Here is a 23841-nt window from a genome sequence, read left to right on the forward strand (position 1 = left end):
TTTGTTGGCCTAGTGTTTAGCTGGTTTTCGACTTAGTTGGCCTGGGATCCTGCTAATCAGGGCCCCAGGCTATCTGCTCTCTCTTTAAAATGGACTCCATGTACCCCAGGTACAACTCCAATTGGATAATGGGTCACCTTACAGTGTACTATAGGTAATCAGGGCATTGGTGCTTCCAAGGCCTACCAGGGGCTGCAGCATGTATTATGCCACCCCTGGCTGGCTACCCAAACTGACAAAACTGGCTGATCACTCAGCTGGGGCAAGGTGATGTAATCACCCTTTGCTTTAGATATAGTATACCTATATCTAACCTTATATCTAGACACATATAGACCTATAAGTCACTCCTATGGCAGGCCTTAACAATCCTGGAGGCAGAGTGCTTGGTTTTATGTGAGATGGTGCTCTAGCATGAGCTGAGCCTGTCTGCAGCTTTGAGAACCATGTCCTTATAGCTGTTCTAGGATATTGCCATACCATATACTCTTAAGTGCATTATGAACCTCGCGGTTAAATGCTAACTCTGGTTTGGCTTTATCAAAACATGTTGAGTAAGGTGTCATACGATTTGAAATACTACCCCCTCGCCAGTTCTGGTGACGGGGGTAGCATTCCACCCTTCTAGAGGGGGAAGACATGTTGTTCCTACTATTCCCGATTAAAGTTAACCAGAGCCTCAGCATCACAAAATGGATGCTGCTGCCACAGACACAAGTCTGACCTTCTGCTGCTGGGAGTCCTTCCAGCGAGGGAGGCTTGGACAATAGATTTCCTGCCTTGGGAGGTGCTAGCACCACCCCAGACAGGATTTTGTGTATTGGGGCAGGGAGGGCTGAAAGAAATGAGACACTGCCTGGGGTACACAAGGTGTCCCATGCATAGTCCAGTTCAAACCGGTAATGGGGCACTCCAGCCCCAGCTCTGACGCGAAACTGGACAAAGGGAAAGGGGTGTAACCACCCATTCCCTGGTCCCACTCATAGGAGGGACCTAGCAGGTAATCCAGCCCCTGGAATAGGTATATAGGTAGGAGCTGAGTCCCAAGACTTTAGATTAATCCTGACTGAAACTCTGAAATGAAACTCTGGACCTTCAACGATCTACTTGAAAGAAGATGATTGAAGAATCTCCCTTGTGGTCAAGGAGTGACCACCCTGCACAAGCAGGCACTATCCAGCGATCAACGGCTGGCTTTGTCGCCTCCTCCCGCCGGAGCCCGAGCACAGAGCCTGACAAGAACCAGACTTACAGACATCCAACAGCCCGATCCACAGTCCCAGCAAAGCTGAGACCCGTGGAGGCGACGAGAGACGTGGGACCGGCCATCTTGAAAAGTCTGCGACCTGCTAACTGTGAAGGACCCGAGGCCTCCTCGAAGCTTTGCATTGGGGATTGAGAAGCCCCAGCCCCGAGCAGCATCTGCACCAAAGATCAGCCCTGCACACTCCACGAGTTCTGCGTGCGGCCCTTTTGCATTTTCCTGCTTGACGCGTCTGTCCGGTCACTTGCCCGTTGGCTAGTGGCCATCTTGGTGATGATCCTTTGAATTTACACCGCTGGTCTGGTTGCTCCAGTCCAGACTGGCCCTTGCTTCCCTCAAAAGAAGCAGCCCCTCAGACCTTGTTGGTCTGAGTAAGAAGCCAACTTCATTTCCTGTGTGGGTTGTCTTTGCCAAGGCTTGTTGACTCCAATCCTGAAGCCGATACCACCGACAGCGAGAGCCTTTGTGGGACAGTCCGTACCTGGTTGTTGTCGACATCTCCTGGTCCACCTGGCTTCAGGGGCAATCTTCCAATCAGCACCTGATTGCTTTGCGACATCGCCTGGTTCCTTCCTGGTTCCTTCCTGGTTCCTTCCTGGTCACTGGCTAGTGACCCATACTCTTTCCCCTCTGCTTTCAGGTCCTCTTCATCTTCGATCCACCCTTGGATCCACCCGGACACATCTCTCCTGGCCGCCTGCAGCATCTTTTCTCCAGGCTCCATAGGAATCGACGACGAAACCCGAAACACTTTGACACCTATGCACCCGCTTCCTGTGGGTGAGGTAACGTGAGTACTTTGGTGCTCCTGTGGGTATCAACTATCCAACTGTCTAGGTTTCAAGTAACTTTCACAAAGTTCAGGCAGAAGTGCCGTAAAAGAACTAGTTTGTAACTTGTACGTTCCCATTCATTCTCTATGGTAACATGCGTGTGTGATTAAACACTGCACACGCCTCCCGTGGGTCTCCTGCTTCCTAACTCTTAGTAGCTCAGCGTAGCCCTAGCGATTCCCTAGGCCCTAGGCCTATTCAGTTTTCGTGTAGTGGTCCTTATACCACTATTTTAGTATATGGTTTAGCCTGCCCCTAAGGCCCTACTATATTTTGTGCAACTTATTGTATTTTAATTAAATATCTTGTATTGTGCTTGTGCCTCTGACCTCATAAAGAGTTCAGAGGGTTTGTCTAGTAATAAATAACATATATATTTTATATATATATCCTGTGTGGTGTCCTTTCATTTGGTATTAAAGGGGTTACATGTGGTAAAACAGCTGGCTTCACATGCCCTCTTGAGTTTAGCCTAAGACTGCTTTGTCCATGCTACCCCTAGGATAGCTGGTCTATATGGTTGACTTTACAACCATCACCATAAGGGTTATTTGGACTGTTGCAAGGTGCTCACTAGAATAGTGAACATCATATACCAGGCCAACTTCTCACAATCGTTCTTCTTGTTTCAGGGGGATCCACTTGTAGATCCTGTGGAGCATGCGGAGGGTGTTGAAGCAGTTTAGTCATGGAGAGGGTGGAGTCGAGGATGACCCCTAGGTTGCGTGTGTGGTCGGTGGGTGTTGGGGCGGTTCCCAGTGCGGTCGGCCACCAGGAGTCATCCCAGGCCGAAGGGGTGGATCCGAGGATGAGGACCTCCATCATGTCCGAGTTCAGCTTCAGTCAGCTGTTCCTCATCCATTCAGCGATGACCTTTATTCCTTCGTGAAGGTTGCTTTTGGCGGTGTGGGGGTCTTTGGTGAGGGAGAGGATCAGCTGGGTCTCATCGGCGTAGGAGATGATGTTGAGGTCGTGCCGACTGGCAACGTGGGCGAGCGGTGCCATGTAGATGTTAAACAGAGTTGGGCTGAGGGATGAGCCCTGGGGTACGGCGCAGATGACCTCGTGGCTTCGGAGCGGAAGGGGGGAAGGCGGACTCTCTGTGTTCCACCATAGAGGAAGGTGGTGGTCCAGTCCAGGGCTTTCTCTTGGATACTGTCATTGTGGAGGCCTTTTTTCTAGTGCGTGGTGGCAGACCGTGTCGAAGGCAGCTGATAGGTCCAGGAGGATGAGGGCCGCCGTTTCTCCGTTGTCCAGCAAGGACTTGATGTCATCGGTGGGGGTGATGAGGGCAGTCTCTGTGCTGTGGTTGCTGTGGAACCTGGACTGGGAAGGGTCCAGGATGTTGTTCTCCTCGAGGTAGCGGGTCAGTTGTTCTTTGATGGTCTTCTCGATCACCTTTGCCGGGAGCGGGAGCGGGGAGATGGGCCGGAAGTTGTTGAGGTCCTTGGGGTCCGCCTTGGGTTTCTTGAGTAAGGCGTTGATCTCGGCATGCTTCCATCTCTCCGGGAAGGTTGCTGTCTCGAAGAGGGAGTTAATGACTTTCCGGAGATGGGGTGCAATGGCTGGCTGGCTTTGTTGAAGATGTGGTGTGGGCATGGGTCTGACGGAGATTCGAAGTGGATGGTGTTCATGATCTTGATGGTTTCGTCGTCGTTGATGTTGGTCCAGGAGAGCAGGCGGTTGGTGCAGCTGGTGGTCGTGGGGGTGGAGGTCTCAGTGGTTGTCATGGATGTTGAAGCTGTTGTGGATGTCTGCGATCTTGCGGTGGAAGAAGGTGGCCAGTGAGTCACACAGGTCTTGCGAGGGTGGAACATCGTTGGTGTTGGAGCTGGGGTTGGAGAGTTCCTTCACGATGTTGAAGAGCTCTTTGCTGTTGTGCGCGCTGCTGTCCAGGGGGTCTTTGAAGGAGGCCCTTTTAGCGGATCTGATGAGGCGATGGTGTCTGCAGGTGGTGTTCTTGTGGCCTGCACGGCTGTCCGGTGTTCATTCATAGAGCCAGATCTTCTCCAGCTTTCAGCAGGTTTGCTTGGAACTCAGTGAACCAGCTGGCTTTCTTGTTAGTGTGACTGTTGGAGGGTTTCTTGATCGGGGTGAGGGTGTTGGCTGTCGGGATTGGAAGCAGCGCAAGAACACGCACGCGCCACTAACCCGATTCCGATGGCCAGCAGAGACCTTAAGACGATAGCCCTCCCAACTCCCCTCAGCACAATACCCAACAATGGAACTATCACCACTATCTGAGCATGTACCAAAGGGCGCCGTGAGGTGGAATGGCAATGGGGTGTCTGATGCTCCCTTTAGTCTCTGGTCGAGGTTTACCCACGAAGTCACCGGTATTGATATACTGCAGGGGGGGGAGAAGACAGAGAGCAGAAGATAAGTACCACAAGCTGCTATTGCCTGAACTCCCTTCCCCTCTGCCACTACACTCACCGACTTCTCCACACGTGGCGCCGTGAATGAATCAAGATAATGTACGTTACACGGTTGTGGGGGTCTTTCCAAAAGTACTCAGAAGTTATCTCCACTTCTCTTTCTCCGCACACCTCAGTTTGCCAATAGTTGGTTCTGTTGGGCTTCTCGTACGAGGCGTTATATATACACGTCTCGTAGTGACCACAATGCTTCTTGTGGAAAAGAATAGTTCCAAGTAACTGAGAAGTTCTAATCCAATTAGAACTGCTAATAGTTAGACCACTTAACCCCAGAGTAAATGAAAACCAAAAGTATGCTCACTCCGCACATATGAGACAAAAGGTTACCAGAGAAACAAAAGAAAACATAGGAGGCGGGCCCGCACTCAACAGGTATACTTGCGATAGTCAAACAACTGGACAGGTGCAGGATACGGCTTGTATGAACGGACCCACAGGAACTCTGACCACGCGGGCTCTTCGTCGGCGAAGCTAGGACACAGGAACTCTGACCTCGCAGGCTCTTCGTCGGCGAAGCTAGGACACAGGAACTCTGACCACGCTGGCTCTTCGTCGGCGAAGCTAAGACACAGGAACTCTGACCTTGCAGGCTCTTCGTCGGCGATGAGCATAGATGCAACGAACTCCGGCGGGGACACACCATCCAACTCGATGGAGTACCCAGAAACGAATTGACAAGCACCGTACCGTTCTCTGGGAGGAGCTTAAATTGAGTCCTCCCATTTTCCCGATCTCCAGCGCCGCATGGCCTTCTGGGACATGTAGTATTTCCTTAAAGGACGCTCAACACGGAGTCTTTTTCTCCCTGCTACGCCGGCATTGGCGATCGCTACATTGGCGCAGTCGTTGATCCACTGTCTGAGGTTGCGGGCGGCGGTGTTGGGGTCAGTGGGGTCAGTGGGGTCAGCGGGTGGGCTCTGGGCGAGGGTGGTGGTTAGCTGGTCTTTAGTGACTTTGCTCCAGCAGCGGCGAGGCATCTGTTGGGTGCAGTGGTGCGTGGTGGGTTTCTTGAAGGTGAAGTGGATGCAGCGATGGTCGGTGCAGTGGAGTTCGGTGGTGTGGTTGAAGGAGACGTGGGGGCTTGCGGGGAAGATGGGGTCAGGCGTGTAACCGGCAGAGTGGGTGAGTGTTGTGACGAGTTGTCTGACTCTGAGGATGGCTAGGTTGTTGATCAGAGTGGTGGAATTGGTGTAGTTGTTGTTCTTGAAGTGGAAGTTCAGGTCCCCGAGGAGGATGTAGTCCATGGAGGTGAGGGTGTGTGTGCTGATGAAGTCGGCAATGGAGTCGCTGAACTGTGGTTAGGGTCCGGGGGTGCAGGTGTTCGGCGGTGCAGAGGGTGTCGTCGGTGTTGGTCGAGACTCTGAGAGTGTTCCTGTGGATGATGGCTAATCCTCCTCCTGCTCCGTTGCTGCGGTCCCTGCAGGTGATCTTGTAGCCTTCCAGGATGGCTATGGTTATGTTGGGTGCCGAGGCGGGGTTCAGCTAGGTCTCCATCAGGAAGGTGACGTCTGGGGAGGTTGAGTCGAGTAGGTCCCAGAGTTCAACGGCGTGTTTGCGGGCGGAGCGGGTGTTGAGAAGGATGCATCTGAGGTAGTTGGGTTCTTTCCTGGTCGGTAGCATGGTGGGGCGGATGCTTGTGAAGCTGCAGTTCCGTCAGGTGAAAGCTCTGTGGGGCCGCCAGGAAGCAGGTGTGTGATCGTCCGGTGTTGAGTGCATGGAGGGTTCTGGCATCGTATCGGTGTCAGGCGTCGTGGCGTTTGCGGGGTCCATGGGTCCTGGAGCTGGGCGTGGTCCAGGCATGGACAGGCGCAGACGGGCTTTCCTTAGGCGCGCCTTTGGCGTACCAGCAGTGCGCCTGCTGCGCGGCCTCCATATGAGGGTATGTGGGAGGGAGGAGCAGCTGGGAGGCGGGAGCGGGCGTTGAATGGGATTGCAGGGGGGTGCGCCGCCTGGACGCAGTGGCGGAAAAGACGGGCGGTTGCCGTGAGAGAACTGGGCACAGGAAGGAAAACCAAGTTTAGGCAAGAAAACAAGTAAAGGAACAGAGGAAAAAAAACAAGTCTGGGCAAGAAAGCAAGTACAGACACAGAGGAATAAAAACAAGCCTGGGCAAGAAAACAAGTACAGGCACAGAGGAATAAAAACAAGTCTGGGCAAGAAAGCAAGTACAGGCACAGAGGAATAAAAACAAGTCTGGGCAAGAAAACAAGTACAGGCACAGAGGAATAAAAACAAGTCTGGGCAAGAAAGCAAGTACATACACAGAGGAATAAAAACAAGTCTAGGCAAGAAAACAAGTTGGGCACAGGGGAAAAATACAAGATTAGACAAAAACAATGCAGACAGAGCCATGCAGCAGCGTGGGGAGAGACCTGCCTGCGAGCAGGGTCATGGTCGCTCTGACCCTGTTAAGAACATTATATTACGTCCCACCCTATTCCCCAATAAACCTACAACCCGCTCCGCGTAAAAATTAGCACAAATAAAAAAATTATCAATTAATCAATTATTAATAATGAATTAACAATTATTAATAAATTAACAATACATTAATTATCAACACCAATAAATAGTAATTACTAAAAATTAATTACCAATTAATAATTATTAAACAATACATTATCAATGCCAATAAATATTAATTATTAATTACTTAATTATAATAAATTATTTCCCACCCTATTCCCATATAAACACGCAATCCACTCCTAAACTAAATTACACAATTAATATATGTATCAATTAATAAAAAAATAATTACCAATTAATAATTAATAAACAATAAATTAATTATCAATACCATAAAATAAGAATTATTTATTAATGTATTATAATTAATTTACTTCCCATCCTATTCCTCTTAAACCCACAACCCGCTACAGAACTAAAATGCAAAATGTAATTAAAAATAATTAATAATTTCTCAAAATTATGATTTAATTTACTATAATTAAATTACTTCCCGCCCTATTCCCCTATAAACCCACAACCCGCTACGGTAGTAAAACGCACATTTTTACTGTAAAAAAATTACTAACTTCTAAACATTTTATACATATATTTAAAAAAAAATACCATACATAACAAAACATGTGGAACACATGCATATGAAATACATACTAAAATACATAACACTAACATAAACATTGATATTGTAAACATCAATATTTTTGCTATTACTAACTTTGATATTAACAAAATGATATTTCTTACCCTCAGGTCGATATTCTGGTTACCGATATTCTGTCCCTACGATATTTTAAACTCAATATTTGTTTAGGTCGTAATAAAAAAACTCAATATTATGTCTTTGCACCGCTTCTTCACCATTGCGACAGAAAAAGCTATTCTGCATCCAAGAGATGAACCATTCCAAGCAGGTAATATGATGTGGACTCAGCGCATATGTTAACCCCTTCCATGCTGGTGACGAACCCCAGCCGTCATGCACTACGGTGCTCGTGTGCTGATGACGGCTGGGGTTCGTCATGGCCCGCCCGTGTTCGTCCGGCGGCCGCACACGGGAAAAATCGCGGCCGCACGGAAGGGGTTAAGGCCCACATCTTTAAAAACAGAAGACATCAGTTGCAGATCCAAATAGGTTTAAGTCCATAAAAGTGGGCCCAAGGATTATGTATGTTGAACGTAAGGATATTTGTAGTCTTCTTCTGCAATGAAGAAATTCGGTGTTATATAATATCTGTATTCAGAGCGCCAAAACTTGTTCAGGCCAAACTAATATATGGATTGTTTCTAGGTTGAAATCACATATATTTATCATTAGAAAGGGCCTAATTATGAGTATGGCGGTCCTCAGGACCACCGTACTCGAGGTGGTGGTCTGCCCACCCCCACCACTGTAGGTCCGCCCCCGCAGGATTTCTAGTGTGGCTGCCACCACAGACCCGCCACCTCCACCAGGAATCCACACCAATGGCACAGCAGAAAGGTGCATGAATATTCTGATGGTGCTGCTGTGCCACTGCCAAGCATATTCTGAGTTGCCTTTCCACCGCCCATTTCATGGCAGTGAGCCCACCATAAAAAAGGATGGCAGGGATGCTAGTAAGGGGCCCTAAAAGGGCCCCCTGACCCCCTCTGGGCCCAGTGGAGCATTCTGGGGGCACATGTAGTGCCCCTGGAATTGCACCCCCGTTCCTGCACAATGTGGCATGCACGACATGGTGCATGTCATACCGTGCAGAAACTAGGTGTAGGTTCTGTTACAGCAGACTCTGGTCTGCTGTTAAGGCTTTCCAATGAGCCTAACATAGCTGCTGCCGTGAAAGCGCTGCGGCACCGCCCGCCCTGGATTCAAACTCAAAATCTGAACGGTGGGTGCACTTCTGGCTTGGCGACCCACCTGTCATCACAGCGGCGGCGACGCTGCAGGAGGACCACCAAACTTGTAATCTGTCTCTAGATCTATCAAAAATCGCATTCCTTAAATTGACTAACATGAATATAGATATATGAAACTTCATATTAAAAACAAAGAAACATGGTTAAGTGTGCAAGAACTATTGTGTATTATTTACATCCTCATTAGAAAAACATTCGTCGGGGCCCAGGATGTCTCAGTTAAGCACCACATAATATATAAAACCAAACAGCAGACCGAGCAGATGAAATACAGTGTCAGGAGATGACGTATCAATACGGAGAAATGAGGAAATGAATAACAGTGCAGTCCTTAATTTATCTGAACCACCTTTAATAAAAATAAAAAATAAAGTACTTAGAAAAAGTATGAGCTCCTGTCCTGATGAGTCTAGAACTATTGCACTGGGTGTGGATTTATGCAAATCTCTACACAAATTGAAACTGCATGTTTCTTTCCCAGAAAAGGAATCTACCCATAATTTTAATGTGACACTTGATGTTTCAAACCATAGTGTACAAGATGACACACATATGCATGTACCATTCTTCAAGGAAAAATCTAAGTTTGTGGCAATCCCTTAAATCCAATCGACAAGAGCGTATGCCCAGTCAGGTGGCTACCGCCCTGAGTAGTTGAAGCTAGCCTTTGATCTTGGCAGATAGACACTTATGAAAGCTTTGGATGACAGTTTATGAGATGTGACTTGGGTTTTTATTCAAAGTTAGGTGGACTCAAGTTAGAAATAGCTGTAAATTGTTGGTTCATGGCTTAGAATTGTTTTATTATCATATGAATATATGTGTTAGATGTAAAATCTCTCTTTTTCGGTCTCTCCTGCGACAGTGTATGCACAGCATGCACGCCTGCTTGTGCGGGGTATTGTTTACAATACAGGGCTTGGAGCACCCCCATTGCTTACTATTCATTGGTTTCATTGTCACAATTCTTTGCTGCCTCCTATTTGGCCAGTGCATGCCGGGCGTCACTTCGTTTTCTGTCTGTGGAGCATTGACCAAGCACAGATTTCAACTTAACTTAATTAAGGTCTGTATGCTGATTGCGCTGTGATTGAGGTACACGTGTCAGGACAGTCCTTTGTTTCCAGTTCTAATGCTGCTTTATCCATTTGTTCCGTTTTCATACACATTTTGGGACATTGTTTATCTAAGCCTGCATCTTTTGGCTTACTCATACAACTAAAATAAAATAACATTTTACGTTGGTTGCATTACATTGTTATACATGCCACACTAACAACACATTTACACCTTCATGATGCTTGCCACGGCATGCCTATTTTTTTGTTTCTGTTCAGCCATTCATCACGTTTATGCCTCATACTTTTGAGTTAATTTAAAGATCGGTTCCTGTTTAAGTTACTTACACCTGCAACTGTACTACTCTACGTGACTCTATACGACTCCAGTCTATGCCACTCCATTCTACGCCTTGCCTCTCTATTTCCTTTCAAGCCACTCTACTGTTTGATACTTTACACCACACTTTACCACTCAACACCACTCTTTTCTATGACATTCCACTCTATGACACTCTACTCTACACCACTCCACTCTACTCTAGATCACGTTAGGGCACTACACTTCACGTTATGCCACATCACTTTTTGCTGCTCCACTCTACTGCACTCCACTCTATGCCACTCCCTAGCCACTCCAAGCCAATCCACACAGTGCCACTCTACGGCATTCTACGCTACTCCTCTTCACACAATGACACTCTGCACCACTCTACTCTATACTACTTCACTCTATGCCATTCTACACTGTGCCACTCTACTCACAATACTTACCTCAAGGCCCCTCCACTGTATGCCGCTTCACTTGACTCCAGTCTACCCCACTCTCCCCCATGCCACTCTACGCCATCCACTCCACTCCACTCAAAACCACTCCACTTCACTCTCCCCATGCCACTTTACTCTACACCTCTGCACATCCCTAGGCCTCGCTACTATATGCCACTCCACTCTACATCATACAACCGCACACTACTCTATGCCACTCCATTCTACTCTATGCCACTCTACTGTTTCACCACTGCACTCCCTTCTATGATACTCTATGTCACTTTCATCTGTTCTACAGCACTCTTATCAACGCTGCACCACTCTACACCATTCCACTACCTTTTAGTCATACTTAACAGTAGCCACGCTGCTGAAAACCATGGCTCAAAGACAATGCAAAGCCAATAAACTCTCGCATAGGTGAGACCTATTGGCTTTGGCAATGCTTGTTTTACCTTTTTTGTCCTAGTTCTTTAACTGTCATAATAGAAGGGCTGCCTATTGGGAGGTAAATAGTTTATTCTTCTTAAACATGTCATTCATCTCCAAGGAAAGGATCCTCTATTAAACCACAAGACGGCTGAGGTTGTCTTGCTTCAGAAGATGCACCTGCTAGGAAAATACCTGAAACATGTGGTGAGGTAATGGTATGATAGGCATGTCTTCAGTGTTTTACATTCTAAGAAAGGGATTTGAAGCCTGTTAAGTAAATATTTCAGAAGAGCAATACACTCGTGTCAACCAGGAAGCAAGTTGCACCTAAAAAAAATATGCCACACAAATTGTGTCATCTGAAGCTAAACTGACTTCCTGCTATGAATACGTCGTTAATGCTTACATGCTTCCTCCAGATCCTATAGGAGTTAGTGATACTTTTCATCCCCGTACCCTGTAGTCTGTTGTTCAAGGACAATCTGAACTCTGTCTTGCTGTTAATGCTGTTGTGCTGAGACCCCATTAGAGATGCCTGGCTACTGAGTGTGTCGGTACCTTAAAAGTACTTGAAGGAGCTACTCAACTACCAAATTGGTCATTTTCTAGGCACTGTCCTGGCAAAGATTAATGTGTGGAAAACGGGCCAATTAGGCAGCAGTTCTTACAAATTTTCAGGTACTAGGAATGCTACATTTGAGGTTCCCAAAATCCACCTTGCATTGAAAAGTATTTTCAAAACAGCATGTCAAAAGTTTTCATAGTCATTTAGAGTAACTGTGAGAGAGTGTGATACATATTTTGGTCATAGCACAACCCACGCTCCTTCTGGCCTGACTTATCTCGCTCAGAACATTTGTGAGCCGAGGGGCCCTTGTCTCTCAGCTCTGTTAAAGTTCATATCCATATGTGGAACTGCTCTTTTTACACTGCCCATATCAGACAGTCAATGGTGAAACTCACAAGAAGAACCAACCGGGACAGCCGCTGAAGCAATTCCCTGACATAAATTCGTCGGTGCTAGAGGCACTTTTCCTTGTCTGCGACGTTTCACCCATCAGAAATGAATTTTAACAATGGCTCCCACCAAGTAGCTCTTCTTGGCCAGGGACTGTAACATGTCCCTCTGTCTATGATAAGCAGAATTTATACGAAAGAAAGTAATGTATCTGTCCTTTCAGGAATTCATATCCCAGACCAGACTAGCCGCGTCTGTAAAGTAAAATAGGCAGAATTATTTCAATGGTTTTATTATCTCTTTTTTATTACATTTCCATTTTTTATATTTTTTCCAAGTGTGCTGCGGTATTTATACTGGGTCTGACTCTGGATTTATTCCTCTTTTGGAAGGTGAAGATCAATTAAACAGACACAATTGAAGTCTAAGGGGGTCATTAGGATGGCGGTCAGACTTAGTCCGCCCGCTATCCTTTTGTGGTTTGGGACCGCCCGCCATAAGGGCGGGGATCCCATGTGGGCAATTAGGCTGCACCCGCCACAGTGGCGGGCGCATCATGCATTCCTGGCATTGTGGCGGGCGGTGCACTCAGCACCGCCTGCCACAATGCCAGGAAGGCATGTTGTGCATGGAACTGCTGGGGGGTACCATAGGTACCACCATGTGCCACCCCCCCAGGGCCCCCAAACACAAACACTGCATGCCTTTGTTGCCGCCACGGATGTGCACCCTCCCGCCTGTATCCTGTTATGGATGGCGGTGTCTAGCAGACACCGCCACCATAGGAAACCTTTTTCCGCCCGGTCAACTCATTCACCAGGCGGAAAAGCGGCAGATGGTCTTCCCGTCCGCTGCGGTCCCCCCGCCATACTAATGTGGCGGAGGGAAATGGGTGGCGGTGGGCTTGGATTGAAGGCGGATCGCCACCGCCATGCCGGCGGTGGTGATCCGCCCTACATCCTAATGGGCCCCTAAATGTTTGTGTGAAATGAAAACACTATTCTGCCATTCACTCATCGCCCTTCATGTGGTACAGACCCGAAGGAAAGAAAGAAGCAGATCACCCTTGGGTGATGCACAGGGGGCTTAGCTCAGGTACACACAACATACCCTACTTGGAGCCAGTCAGTGGGGCTCTCATACAGGTGGCACTGAAATTTCAAGCAAAGGTCTTATGCAAGTGTTCATAATATGGAAAAACACTGTCAGACAGAGACTAGCTCTCTGAGGCAAAAGACCACACAACACTAGGGTTGTGACCATGATAATCTGGCTTGGGGTGCCATCTGAAAAGTTGAATGCAGCACAGTGACTTCTGAATGTCAGGCGTCCATCTTGGCCTTTGGAACTCTATTCTTCACTGTGACTCATTCTCTTTTCAGAATACAGCTCGGCACTCTCTCGCAAAACTGTGAGGAGCACCCAAAAACCAAGCTGGTTACATTCCTAATTAAAAGATACAGTTTACATAACTATCACTTACTCTCACCCTGGTCCATGTATTATAACTCTGGTAGCACTGTACCTCACTCAGGCGATTGTAAACACAAGGACACAAATAAATCACTGCCACTGCATGATTCTCTCTCATTCAGGCTCTGCAACAATTAAATGGTTGGCACTCTATGGAGTCAATTTGCAGTACTACAATAATCCTACTCATGTACTACAAAATGCTATTCTCTAACCTATGTATAGAGGTCTCCATCTCTGCCTCTCGTATTTTTTTCTGGGTGGAGATCTCCACCTCGAATGCAGAGATCACTGCACCTGTATGCCTGATTTTAGAAGTAAATGTGGGAGGGACAGGTGGAGTGAAAAAAAGTTGGGAACTACCTACTACTAAAATGTTAGGATGAGTAAGGAAGGGTTAAGAGATGGCTAAGGAGGTCTTTAAGGATGGGCATTAACCCACCCACAGAAGGTAAGCTCATTCCTCTTCACAAAGTGTACATCTAAAGATAATACAGCTACAAAGGACTCCAAACAACAGTAAATGCACTCCAGCTCTGACCTGGGATAAGCCAAGCACTACACATGGCAAACCAATGGTATTGCAATACCCTTGCATAGAAAATACTGGAGGCAGCAACTAAAAGGAACACTCCAGAGGAAATAATGTTAAAATAAATTCATTTGTTTTCACTGTGTTAAATTATATATTTATTTAATTAAATGCTAATAAAATGATATATGGGTAAAAAAAATATTATTTTATTTTAATAACCTTTTCTAATTGAAAAATAAAAGGAAATATGTTTAAAAAATACATTAACCTAAATTAATTCCATATATAACTATTTGTACCTTTTAATGTATAATAAATAAATATAAACATTTTGCTTTAGGTGGGATTTTTAAAAATAAATGTTTAAAAAATTATTTTAATTATGTAATATATTTAAGTATTTCATTCAAAATTAAGTTGCTGTAGCATTGATTATTACATTGATCTACATTTAAAATGAACGTCTAAAAATTAATTTACAACGATATTTATCACGAAAATATTTTTGCTGTTTTTTAAAGTTTAATAAACCTTTTTACTTCTTCTTATACTTTACCATAAGGAGATCTCCGCCACTGTGTTGGAGATATCAACCTATATCAAAACAGTTACTGGTAGTAATTTTACACTCATAAATTAGGGTCCAACCATGATTTCTGGTGGTGGAGACAAGTAGGTCTACACTTTGCAGAAAATGTATGCTCATAAATGGTGAATATCAAAAAGTAGTAAATGAATTACAAATGATGAGTAAATTTAGATGTGTAGGTTGGTGGGAACAACGCTGCTGCATGCGCTTTTGTTAGTGAGGGTTGATTTTGCAGCAATGCAGCCCCCACTAACAAACAACGGCCCTCACTCGTCCAAAAGCAGCCCCCACCCTTCCACCCCACCGGGGAAATGCCCAATGCCCGCTACGGCCAGCCTTCTGGTTCCCCTTTGTCTCAAGAGAATCATCTTCCACAGACACAACAGCAATATTCTATTTTTAATCAAATATAATCCCTCATTGAGACTCTTTATACTATCTCTGGTTCGCTAATCCATCAGACTCTATATGTTTTACTGACTACACAAATGTAATACTAAAAATTTGCAACCTGAAAGAGGTCCCAAAAATAGCCATTCCCTTTTGTGGATGTTGGCAAAACTATATTTTACTATTCTTAAACATGTCAGTTAAACTTTTACTTTTTTTACACATCCTTTTCTTCTTACCAGAAAATGGACTGCTTTTAAAAAAATTGTTGCTTTATTGAACCCCTTCACTGTGGGGTGTCCCCCCCCCCCCCCGCTGTGCAGGGGGGAGGGGGGCCGCGCGCGGCGCCACTGTGCTTGTGACAAGCTCAGCTCGTCATGAGGCACAGTGGAGCTGCACTCATGACAAGCTGAGCTTGTCACAGCCACACCCGTTTTTGGAACGTTCAGCACAGTGGGGAAATTATCCCCGCATGCGAACGTTCCAACGGCCGTGACGAGCTCAGCTCGTCATGAGTGCAGCTCGACACTGTGCCTCTTTACGAGCTCAGCTCGTCACAAGCACTCAAGGGGTTAATTAAAAGCAATCACAGACACAGTGGCCTGCTGACCCCAGCCACCATTCCTTTTATGGCTGTGAATCGTATTGGGTCGTAAGTTGTGGCCTACATCATTATTATTCATCAAGTAGGTCGAATAGCGACCCACCACAATTCATTATTTTGCGAACTTACCTATTAATAAATAGATCATTTCATAAAATACCACACTGGTAGCATGAATATTGGCCACAGTTGTGACTCGTATATTGCGGACCGTAGTTAGTACGTTTGGCCCTACTCCACATATAGAACTGCAAAGCGGTCTGTAAAGTGCTCTGATGTTTCTTACGCTATGTTAGCACTAAACAAAGACTGAAATTAATAAAATAAGCATGTACACCACTTGCAGTCTTCCTGGTGTCTGAAAGAAAAGGAACGCTTGCAAAAATATTGACAAGTCCCTAATCTATGAGACAGCTCGTGTTTTCCTTCTTAGAAATAACTCTCTTCCGAGTATGCCTGAGGCCGAGAATTTGGATTGTGCAATAAAAACATTTCTGTTATGCCATACTCACAGTATGTGCCAGAGACATCTGAACATTAAAAAATAATATCATCGACCAACATATGTCCTTCATATAGGTTGTATTACTCCGAAGAACAGTATTTTTTCCTGAAAAGATTGTACAAATGTGTTCATAAATAGGTTGTGGGTTTATATAACTGTAAATATATACCATATTTGGCGGTTAAACAGATGCTTGTTACTGCTTTAAGGCCTGGCAAGGAGACACCTTCAGCTGTCTCGTAAGCCTCATGTAATAAACAAATCTGAAAAAATATCTGCCTGTACTCATACATACATTGAGAGGCTTTGCGTCAGCCCGATTAATCCATTAGTTCATCCAACTGTTATTCGCATTTTCTGTTCGCCTGCCCCATCATACAGCTGGGGCAATGATTTAGTCCACTTACCAATTGGTTCACTTACACTGTGAGTGACAGCATTTTTACCCTCCTCACATGTGCACATCCGCCTAAAAAGAAGTCCTTCTTCAGAGCCAGAACTGATGGGCTAGTTCTATACTTTGTCAAACCTTTTTCTTTCCATTCTTTATCACTTTTAGTGTGCTTAAACTATGTCTTCTGAAATTCAAAGTCAATAGCACATCTCCTTTGCCTCCAATAAGAATTACAGGCCATATTTCACTCAACGCAACAGGACACCTTGCTGTGCAGCATGAAAGTTCTCTATTTAATATTAAACTGTGCATTCCTGCTCTCTGCCTGCGCTGGAGCACAAACTGCTGCCTAGTGCCAAAGCAGACACCCGTCCACCATGGTGCAAGGGTGCCTGCATTACAGGCAGGATTGTTTTTGTGCAGGAAGGGACACCTTTCTGCTCGAAAACAGGGGCATATTACCAACGTTTAGCGATATTTACCGCTAACGATGTTTAGCAACGAATTTTTTAACGCTAAGCATCGCCGGAAATTTTCGCAGAGATAACTTGCTATTAGCAAGGTTTATCTCAGAAGTGATCAAAATCATCACGTTAACTGTCAATTGAGAGATTATCGCTGGAAAACCAACGATAATCTCTCGAAGTTTGGCGTTAGCTTGATGATAGGGGCTCACAAACTTAGCCATGATATCCAGCTTCCATAGGATATCATGGCTAAGTCAGGAAAATACCAGGTGTAAAAAAAGCAGTGCTAACCGCGGTTAGCGCTGCTTTTTTTTATCACTAACAGGGTTAGCGAAATCCTTGATAATAGGAGAAATGTCGCTTAACAACATTTCTCCTATTATTTGTCTCTGGAACGCCCCCTTTGCATCTCATTAGAAATGCAAGGGGAAGCGTAGAGAAAAAGGGTGCTAACATGCGAATTTGTGTGTTAGCACTCTGTTGCTGATAGGGAGATCATTTTATCTCCGCTTTCTTGGCTTTTAAAGCCAAAAAAGCGGAGATAAATCCATTGGTAATATGCCCCACAATCCTCTGAGGCATTTTCTTCTTTCTACTTGTGCTGCAGAACTCAGCACACTTAAAAAGACGAAAAAACAGGGAGAAATAAAGATATTTCTCCTCATTATGGCTCCAGGCATAGTATTCTGGGACAGAGTAACGCAAGGCAGCAACTTGCACTGCCTTGCATTATTCCATATTGACCAAGCTTATGCAAGGTGGTCTAGAGTGGTTTGCTAACGCTCATTTAAGTTTTGCATCACCCTTACGCCCCCTTGCGACACACAAAGTTGATAAATATGCTCCCATGTTTTCCTGTGATGTGCATTTAAACTAGAAAAGGCTTTCTATAGGTGTTCAAATGTCACCTGACTGCTCGGAGGCCTACAAAGAGCCTGATTACAAGTTGGTCAGTGTATTCTAACCTGTGTGGAAACCCTTGTTTACGCACAGCTTGGAATTATGAGTTAAGTGTTATTTAACACAGCTGATGATAATTGGATGCATTCAATGGATCAAACTTTGTTACATTCACAATGAAAATAAATTAACTGGAAAACCATACGGTAATTATGCAATCATCTGCATGTTAATCACCAGAAATTCGTTATAGGTGCTATTTATCGCCAAGATAAATTACGAACCCCGTTGTAGCATTATTTACCAGGTGAGGTATATAGCACCTATACTCTGGCCCACAGTGTTTTATTAAAATTATATACCATGGTTCTTTTTTTAATATTGCATTTTATTGCAAGCATATGGCCTCAATGTTTAGCCGGCAGCATGTTTTCATTTTTATTATTTTTACTTGTACAGCCTATGGTTTAAATAAAAATTAAAGAAAACTGCAACTATCACACCAGTTTACCAAGGACATAACAACTTGTTTGTTTTCAAATTCAACAATCCTAAGTGGTTGAAAATTGTATCCTATTTTCCTCCTTCTGCAAAGTGAAACTAATTAAAGCCTCCAAGAATGCTTTGCCAAAGGCAAAGTCCAAACATATTATGATACAGTTTTCTTCCTTCAATGTACAATCTGTTTCAATAAGTTGCACTTTTTCCCAGTCTGTTGCCAGACAATAAGATTTCACACAAAGCCCCTGGCTTAAACGTGGACAGGGCCACCAGCCAGATTTAGTCCCCATCCACGTCTCACCCCATACTATGCATGCACAGTAGTGTGGGGAACTGAATGGAGAATGCATACATAGATAATACGTAATGGTACTTTTATTACATTGAATTAAACATCTACTTCTCACAACTTGTAGAATGTTTTGAATAGCAGAGGGAAATGTCCCTTGATTGTAAGAAAGCAAGAGGTTGCAACATGAATCACAGAGTAGCAGCTGCTACTTTCAGAAGATCCTGCATTAATGTAGACGGGCCTAATAGTTTCTTTCTTACTTTCTCTAGGGATCATGGAATTCTAGGATCTGCCATGTATTCTGTTATGTCAATTCTGGGGTGTGCCAGGCTGTGGGGAATCCTCCATGAAGGATGTGTAGTATCTAGTGCCATATGATTAATTAACAATGTTACATTTTAGGAACTATCCCCTGACCTGGGGCGAGTCCTGAAATGCATTGGGTGTTGTATAATTATAGATAACTGAAGCCCATAATGTTTAAGTAGTGTGATTACCTACACAATACTATTGAAGAACCCTACATCAATAAAAAGAAGATTGGATCAACCATTTGGTCACACATGAATTTAAATGTTTGAAGAAAATGTGTAAATCGCATAGATAAAAAATCAAAAAAACTAAATTCAATGAGTGCCAGGTGGGAACTTTTTGTCCTCCTTGGGAAAATGCATAATTTGTGTGAATCCTCCAGGAACCCATAAGCCCCTCAGACGGTCGCATTTTAGCAATGCAGGCTACTTGTAGATATGGAAGCTGGGATTCAGCAGTCTGTTTGACGTGATCCCTTGCTCAGCCCTGCTTTTAGATTGAGTGGGGAGGGAGATTGTACTGGATTTTGGTAAAAAGAGGAGGTGCAAGGCCAGGATTTTGTCACCTGGGTGGCGGGATCGCTTTCCCCTTCCCATCTTTAAATCTGGCAGCCAGGAGCAGAGAAGGGAATCTGCCAGCATGAGGCTCCTGCATCTCTTGTCCAAACTAGAAGCTGTTATTTGAGAAACATAAATAATTCATGCAGAAAAGCACAAATTCAATGCACAGGTGAACTTGTTAAAATCTAGTTTGCAACGTAAACATTATCGGCGCCATCTTGTCCCTTTTTCAGGCCCATACGTGTGGTTAAGCAGCAGCCATTTAGAGTACCATGGCCTCTCTGCCCATTGCCGATTGCCAGCGCATTTCTCTGACCTCACAAGCATCCCCCGCGCACTGACAGCCCCCGCACTCTCATGCTTGGGCCATAAACCACCCCTTCAGCGCGGCCCTACCTCGGAACCACATCCCGTACCAGGCCAACACCTCCCTCCATCCCTTTCATGACCACGGATCCTTTGATAACCCCCTTCCTCCGTGCCCAATTAAACAAACTGATCCCAGGTCATCACCTAGCCCTGCGGATGTGGTTTATTGCTCCTACTGTAAAACTCACCCCTCTTCAAAGGAGCTAAGATTAATCAATGCTTCCACCCCATGAGATCCGATCAATTTCACACATTCCAGGAACCAGCGGAATGTCCAGCTGCGCTATAGTCATCACCTACTGAGATTGGGGTGGGGACTTCTACTGTAGATATGTGTGGGAGTGGGCCTGAAGCGGGTATTCCGAGGATGTCTTTCCTTACATCAAAGCATTTGCAAGAATGTGCCATATGTAATAAACTGCAATAAAAGCCATAAACTTGTCTATAAAAGGCCAGGCCTCGGAGATGCAGTTAGAGCACCTCAAGACGATACCCCGTTTGTCTGATTTGACGTGCTCTGCTCCGACGGAATTAAACTTTGTTTCCCGCTTCTCCAGTTTCCAGCGCCTGCCTCTTTATTTGTTAAATCCTCGAATGGTATGAGAGGCGACTAACGTCAAGCAGCATCTAAAGGTTATCTATAAGAACTGCTTTTTCCACAATTGGCGTCCCAAGCGTGGGGCCCATCAGCGACACGTGGATCCAGTGGGAGAGGTCCTGACGACAGAGTGAACGACTGCAACGATCGGGGAGAGCTCCTGCCCGATAGACCCTCGTCTGGCAGCCGATCATCCGAACTTCACCGGTTCCGAGCTGACCTCTCTCGAGTGATCTACGATCCTGACTGGGAACCCTCAGGAGTGCCGCGGCAACAACGGAGAATAGAGGACGATCGGGCCCTGGAAGTGGAAGACGGGAAACTGTCCACACGGTCCGGGTAAGGTCGTGTAACACGACGAATTGCGAAATGATTGTTTGAAAATACTAGCATTACTCATTGATTGCATCGCTTAACCTCGGTTAACGATATTGATTGCTTTTTGAGACATTCTCTGCCTGCAAACGGTGAATAATAGAAATATTCTCTCTCCCTTTGAAGGTAGTGAAGGATAGGTAGCGCGGACTTTTTGTCCATTTCGGTAAGGGCTGATAATACGCCGCGCCTATCTTCTCCCCACTGATTGATTGTTTGGATTTTGGTTCTCTTGAGATATTCCCTATTTGCAAATAACGTAGAATAGTGCTATTCTGTCTAGTCTTTGCGAGTAGCGAAGGATAGGTAGTGCGGACCTTTGTCCACTATTGTTTGAATCTTTTTGACCACTAAACGTCATGCCTATCTTCTCCCCACTGATTGGTAGTTGGTTTAGCCCAGACCGTTTATTAGAGGTGGATCATCCAGCTCCACTGGAAGGCACCCCTAATAAGGACATGTTCACGAAATATGGACTAGTCACGTAGCCTATAGTAAACTATGGCATAAAAATACCAAGAAAGATCGAGAAAGTCAGTGGCCACTGATAGGATCTTTTGATATAAATAAAATAGAAGCTCTAGAAATAGCCCTTCGTAAACATAAAACCACGCCAACCATGCTCGATAGTCTAGGCATGCGACGCAAAGAAGCAACGCAACTTTAAAAGAGAGACGAAGCAAAAACAGACAAAGAGCTACGGAAGGCGGCTCACCTAGCTGGTAGAAAACTAGAAGAAGAGATCAAAGAAAGAGAGAGAGTCAAGAAAGAACGAGAGTCTGAAACATCGGGCCAATGTCCTGTTAGAACACCCTCAACTCTCTACTCCGAGTTACCCTTAAAGCAAAAAGCAAACGATGATTTATTATTAGGTCCCCCAATCATCTATATGCGCCCTCCATATGCTCCCTCCCATCCTTTAGTACCGCATCCACAACCCCCAAACCCAAATGAATGTAGTGCCTGGGCCTCAGTCTCTACGGCCTCCGCGCCGGCCGAGCCTCTCGTACTAAGCATAGCACCAGCAGAAACGCTAGACGAACCCGAAACTAAAAGAAAGATTCCACGAGATTCCACGGGGATTGTAAAGTAGTGAAAACTCTAGTTGAACGGAAAGAAAGCGAAGAGTAAATATCGGATATGTATAATTCATATGCCGATAGCCATAGACGACACTTTGTTGTACGATTTTGCTATCACACCCTCACTGCCTATGAGGAGAGATACCAGAATAAAAGCCCCGAAAGCCTCGCTGCCTTGTATAGGAAAGTTGATATTGGAGATGAAAGCGAGTGTGATGTGACGGACCTCTTCTCGCATACGCTTGAAGTTTTGTGCCACCTCACCGAACAAAGGCAGGTAGCTAAGACTATGACTCCTGTAACGACTGAACCCCAAACAGAGAAAAGTGACACAATGATGCCTATAAAGGAGGCCGCTCCCTACTGGGTCCCCCCACGAGGTCAGGGAACACACGACAACATTAATCATCAAGATGCAAAGGGAAGGGTAGTGTATAGCTGGGTCTACGAACCATGGGATCGACAAGACATCCTGACCTTCCGAAAATCCTTGCCAGATTTATGGAAGAACCCCACTGCCTTTTACACAGAACTAGGTACAGCCTTAGGATCGACAATTATGACCCTAGCAGACATTGACTTGTTTTTCGGGCTATGTCTGCCAGCTGATGTGTGGAAGCAAATCCGGAAAGTCGACCACCTTGAACTGTTTGGACATACCTGGATACAACTCGATGGCATAGATAAGCAGCGAGACCCGGGACAGAAACCCTTAAAAGCCATTTTAGAACTCCCAGACAAAATTGTCCAGAAATTGAAGACCCTGATCCCAGAAAAGAAGGTGGACTGGTCGATAATAACGGCTTGCCACCAGAAACCTCAGGAAGATGTCTCAGAGTACTTCTCCCGGTTCGAGACGGTGCACTGCAACCGGACATCATCTGTTCGTCCAAAATTACCTTAAAGGTCTGCTGCAGGAAGTCTCACAGAAACTGCAGACCAGTGAGAGTAGTTGGGCGGCCTCCAAACCCGCAGCTATCCTTCAGATGGCCCAGTCCTACGAACATCAAAAGAACGAAAATGATAGGGCATCGGAGAAAAAGAAGAAAGACCTCAATGAAAGGGTCATGATTGCACAGTTACAAGGGGTGACTATAGGAAAGGAACTCTACAAGGGAAATTATCAATCGAATGCCCCTAGAAACCCACCTCCTAGAGACCGCACGTCCGCTCCCTATACTGGATGGAAGGATTTAGATGAGAACCAGTGTGCGTGCTGTAAGGGATTCGGACACTGGAAGTCTCAATGCCCAATCCTTCTAGAGATGAATAAAAATAAGGAGGCAAGGGATTCTGCAAATGGACTGAGGAATAGGGGTCAAGGACGAGGGTACGCAAATGACACAAACAACAACAGACCCAGTAGACCGAACACATTTGACCGCCCCCGACAGAACCAGTGCCAACAGTCTGACTACGATGACGCTCACAACTTCGCATAGGACTGCCAAGGGCAAGGGAGGGATCCAGTCAAGCTCTATGTTGACCAGCAAGGCCCTTACGTCACCGCTAAGGTCCTAGGCACAACGTCTCCATTTTGGTAGACACCGGAGCAACATGTAGTGTGTTATATAAACGACTGATTCCAAGGGCATCCTTGTCTGGCTCACACGTAACATCAATAGGTTTTGATGGAACGCCCTCCACTTATCCCTTATCCACACCGATCTTTTTTGACTTAGAAAATAATACCACTGACATGACATTTCTGCTCTCCTCCAACACCCCCGATGCCATTATGGGTCTTGACTTGTTGAAACATTTCCGAGCCACCATTAG

Source organism: Lissotriton vulgaris, chromosome 1_1 (genome assembly GCF_964263255.1).
Source record: "Lissotriton vulgaris chromosome 1_1, aLisVul1.2, whole genome shotgun sequence".
NCBI lineage: Eukaryota > Metazoa > Chordata > Amphibia > Caudata > Salamandridae > Lissotriton > Lissotriton vulgaris.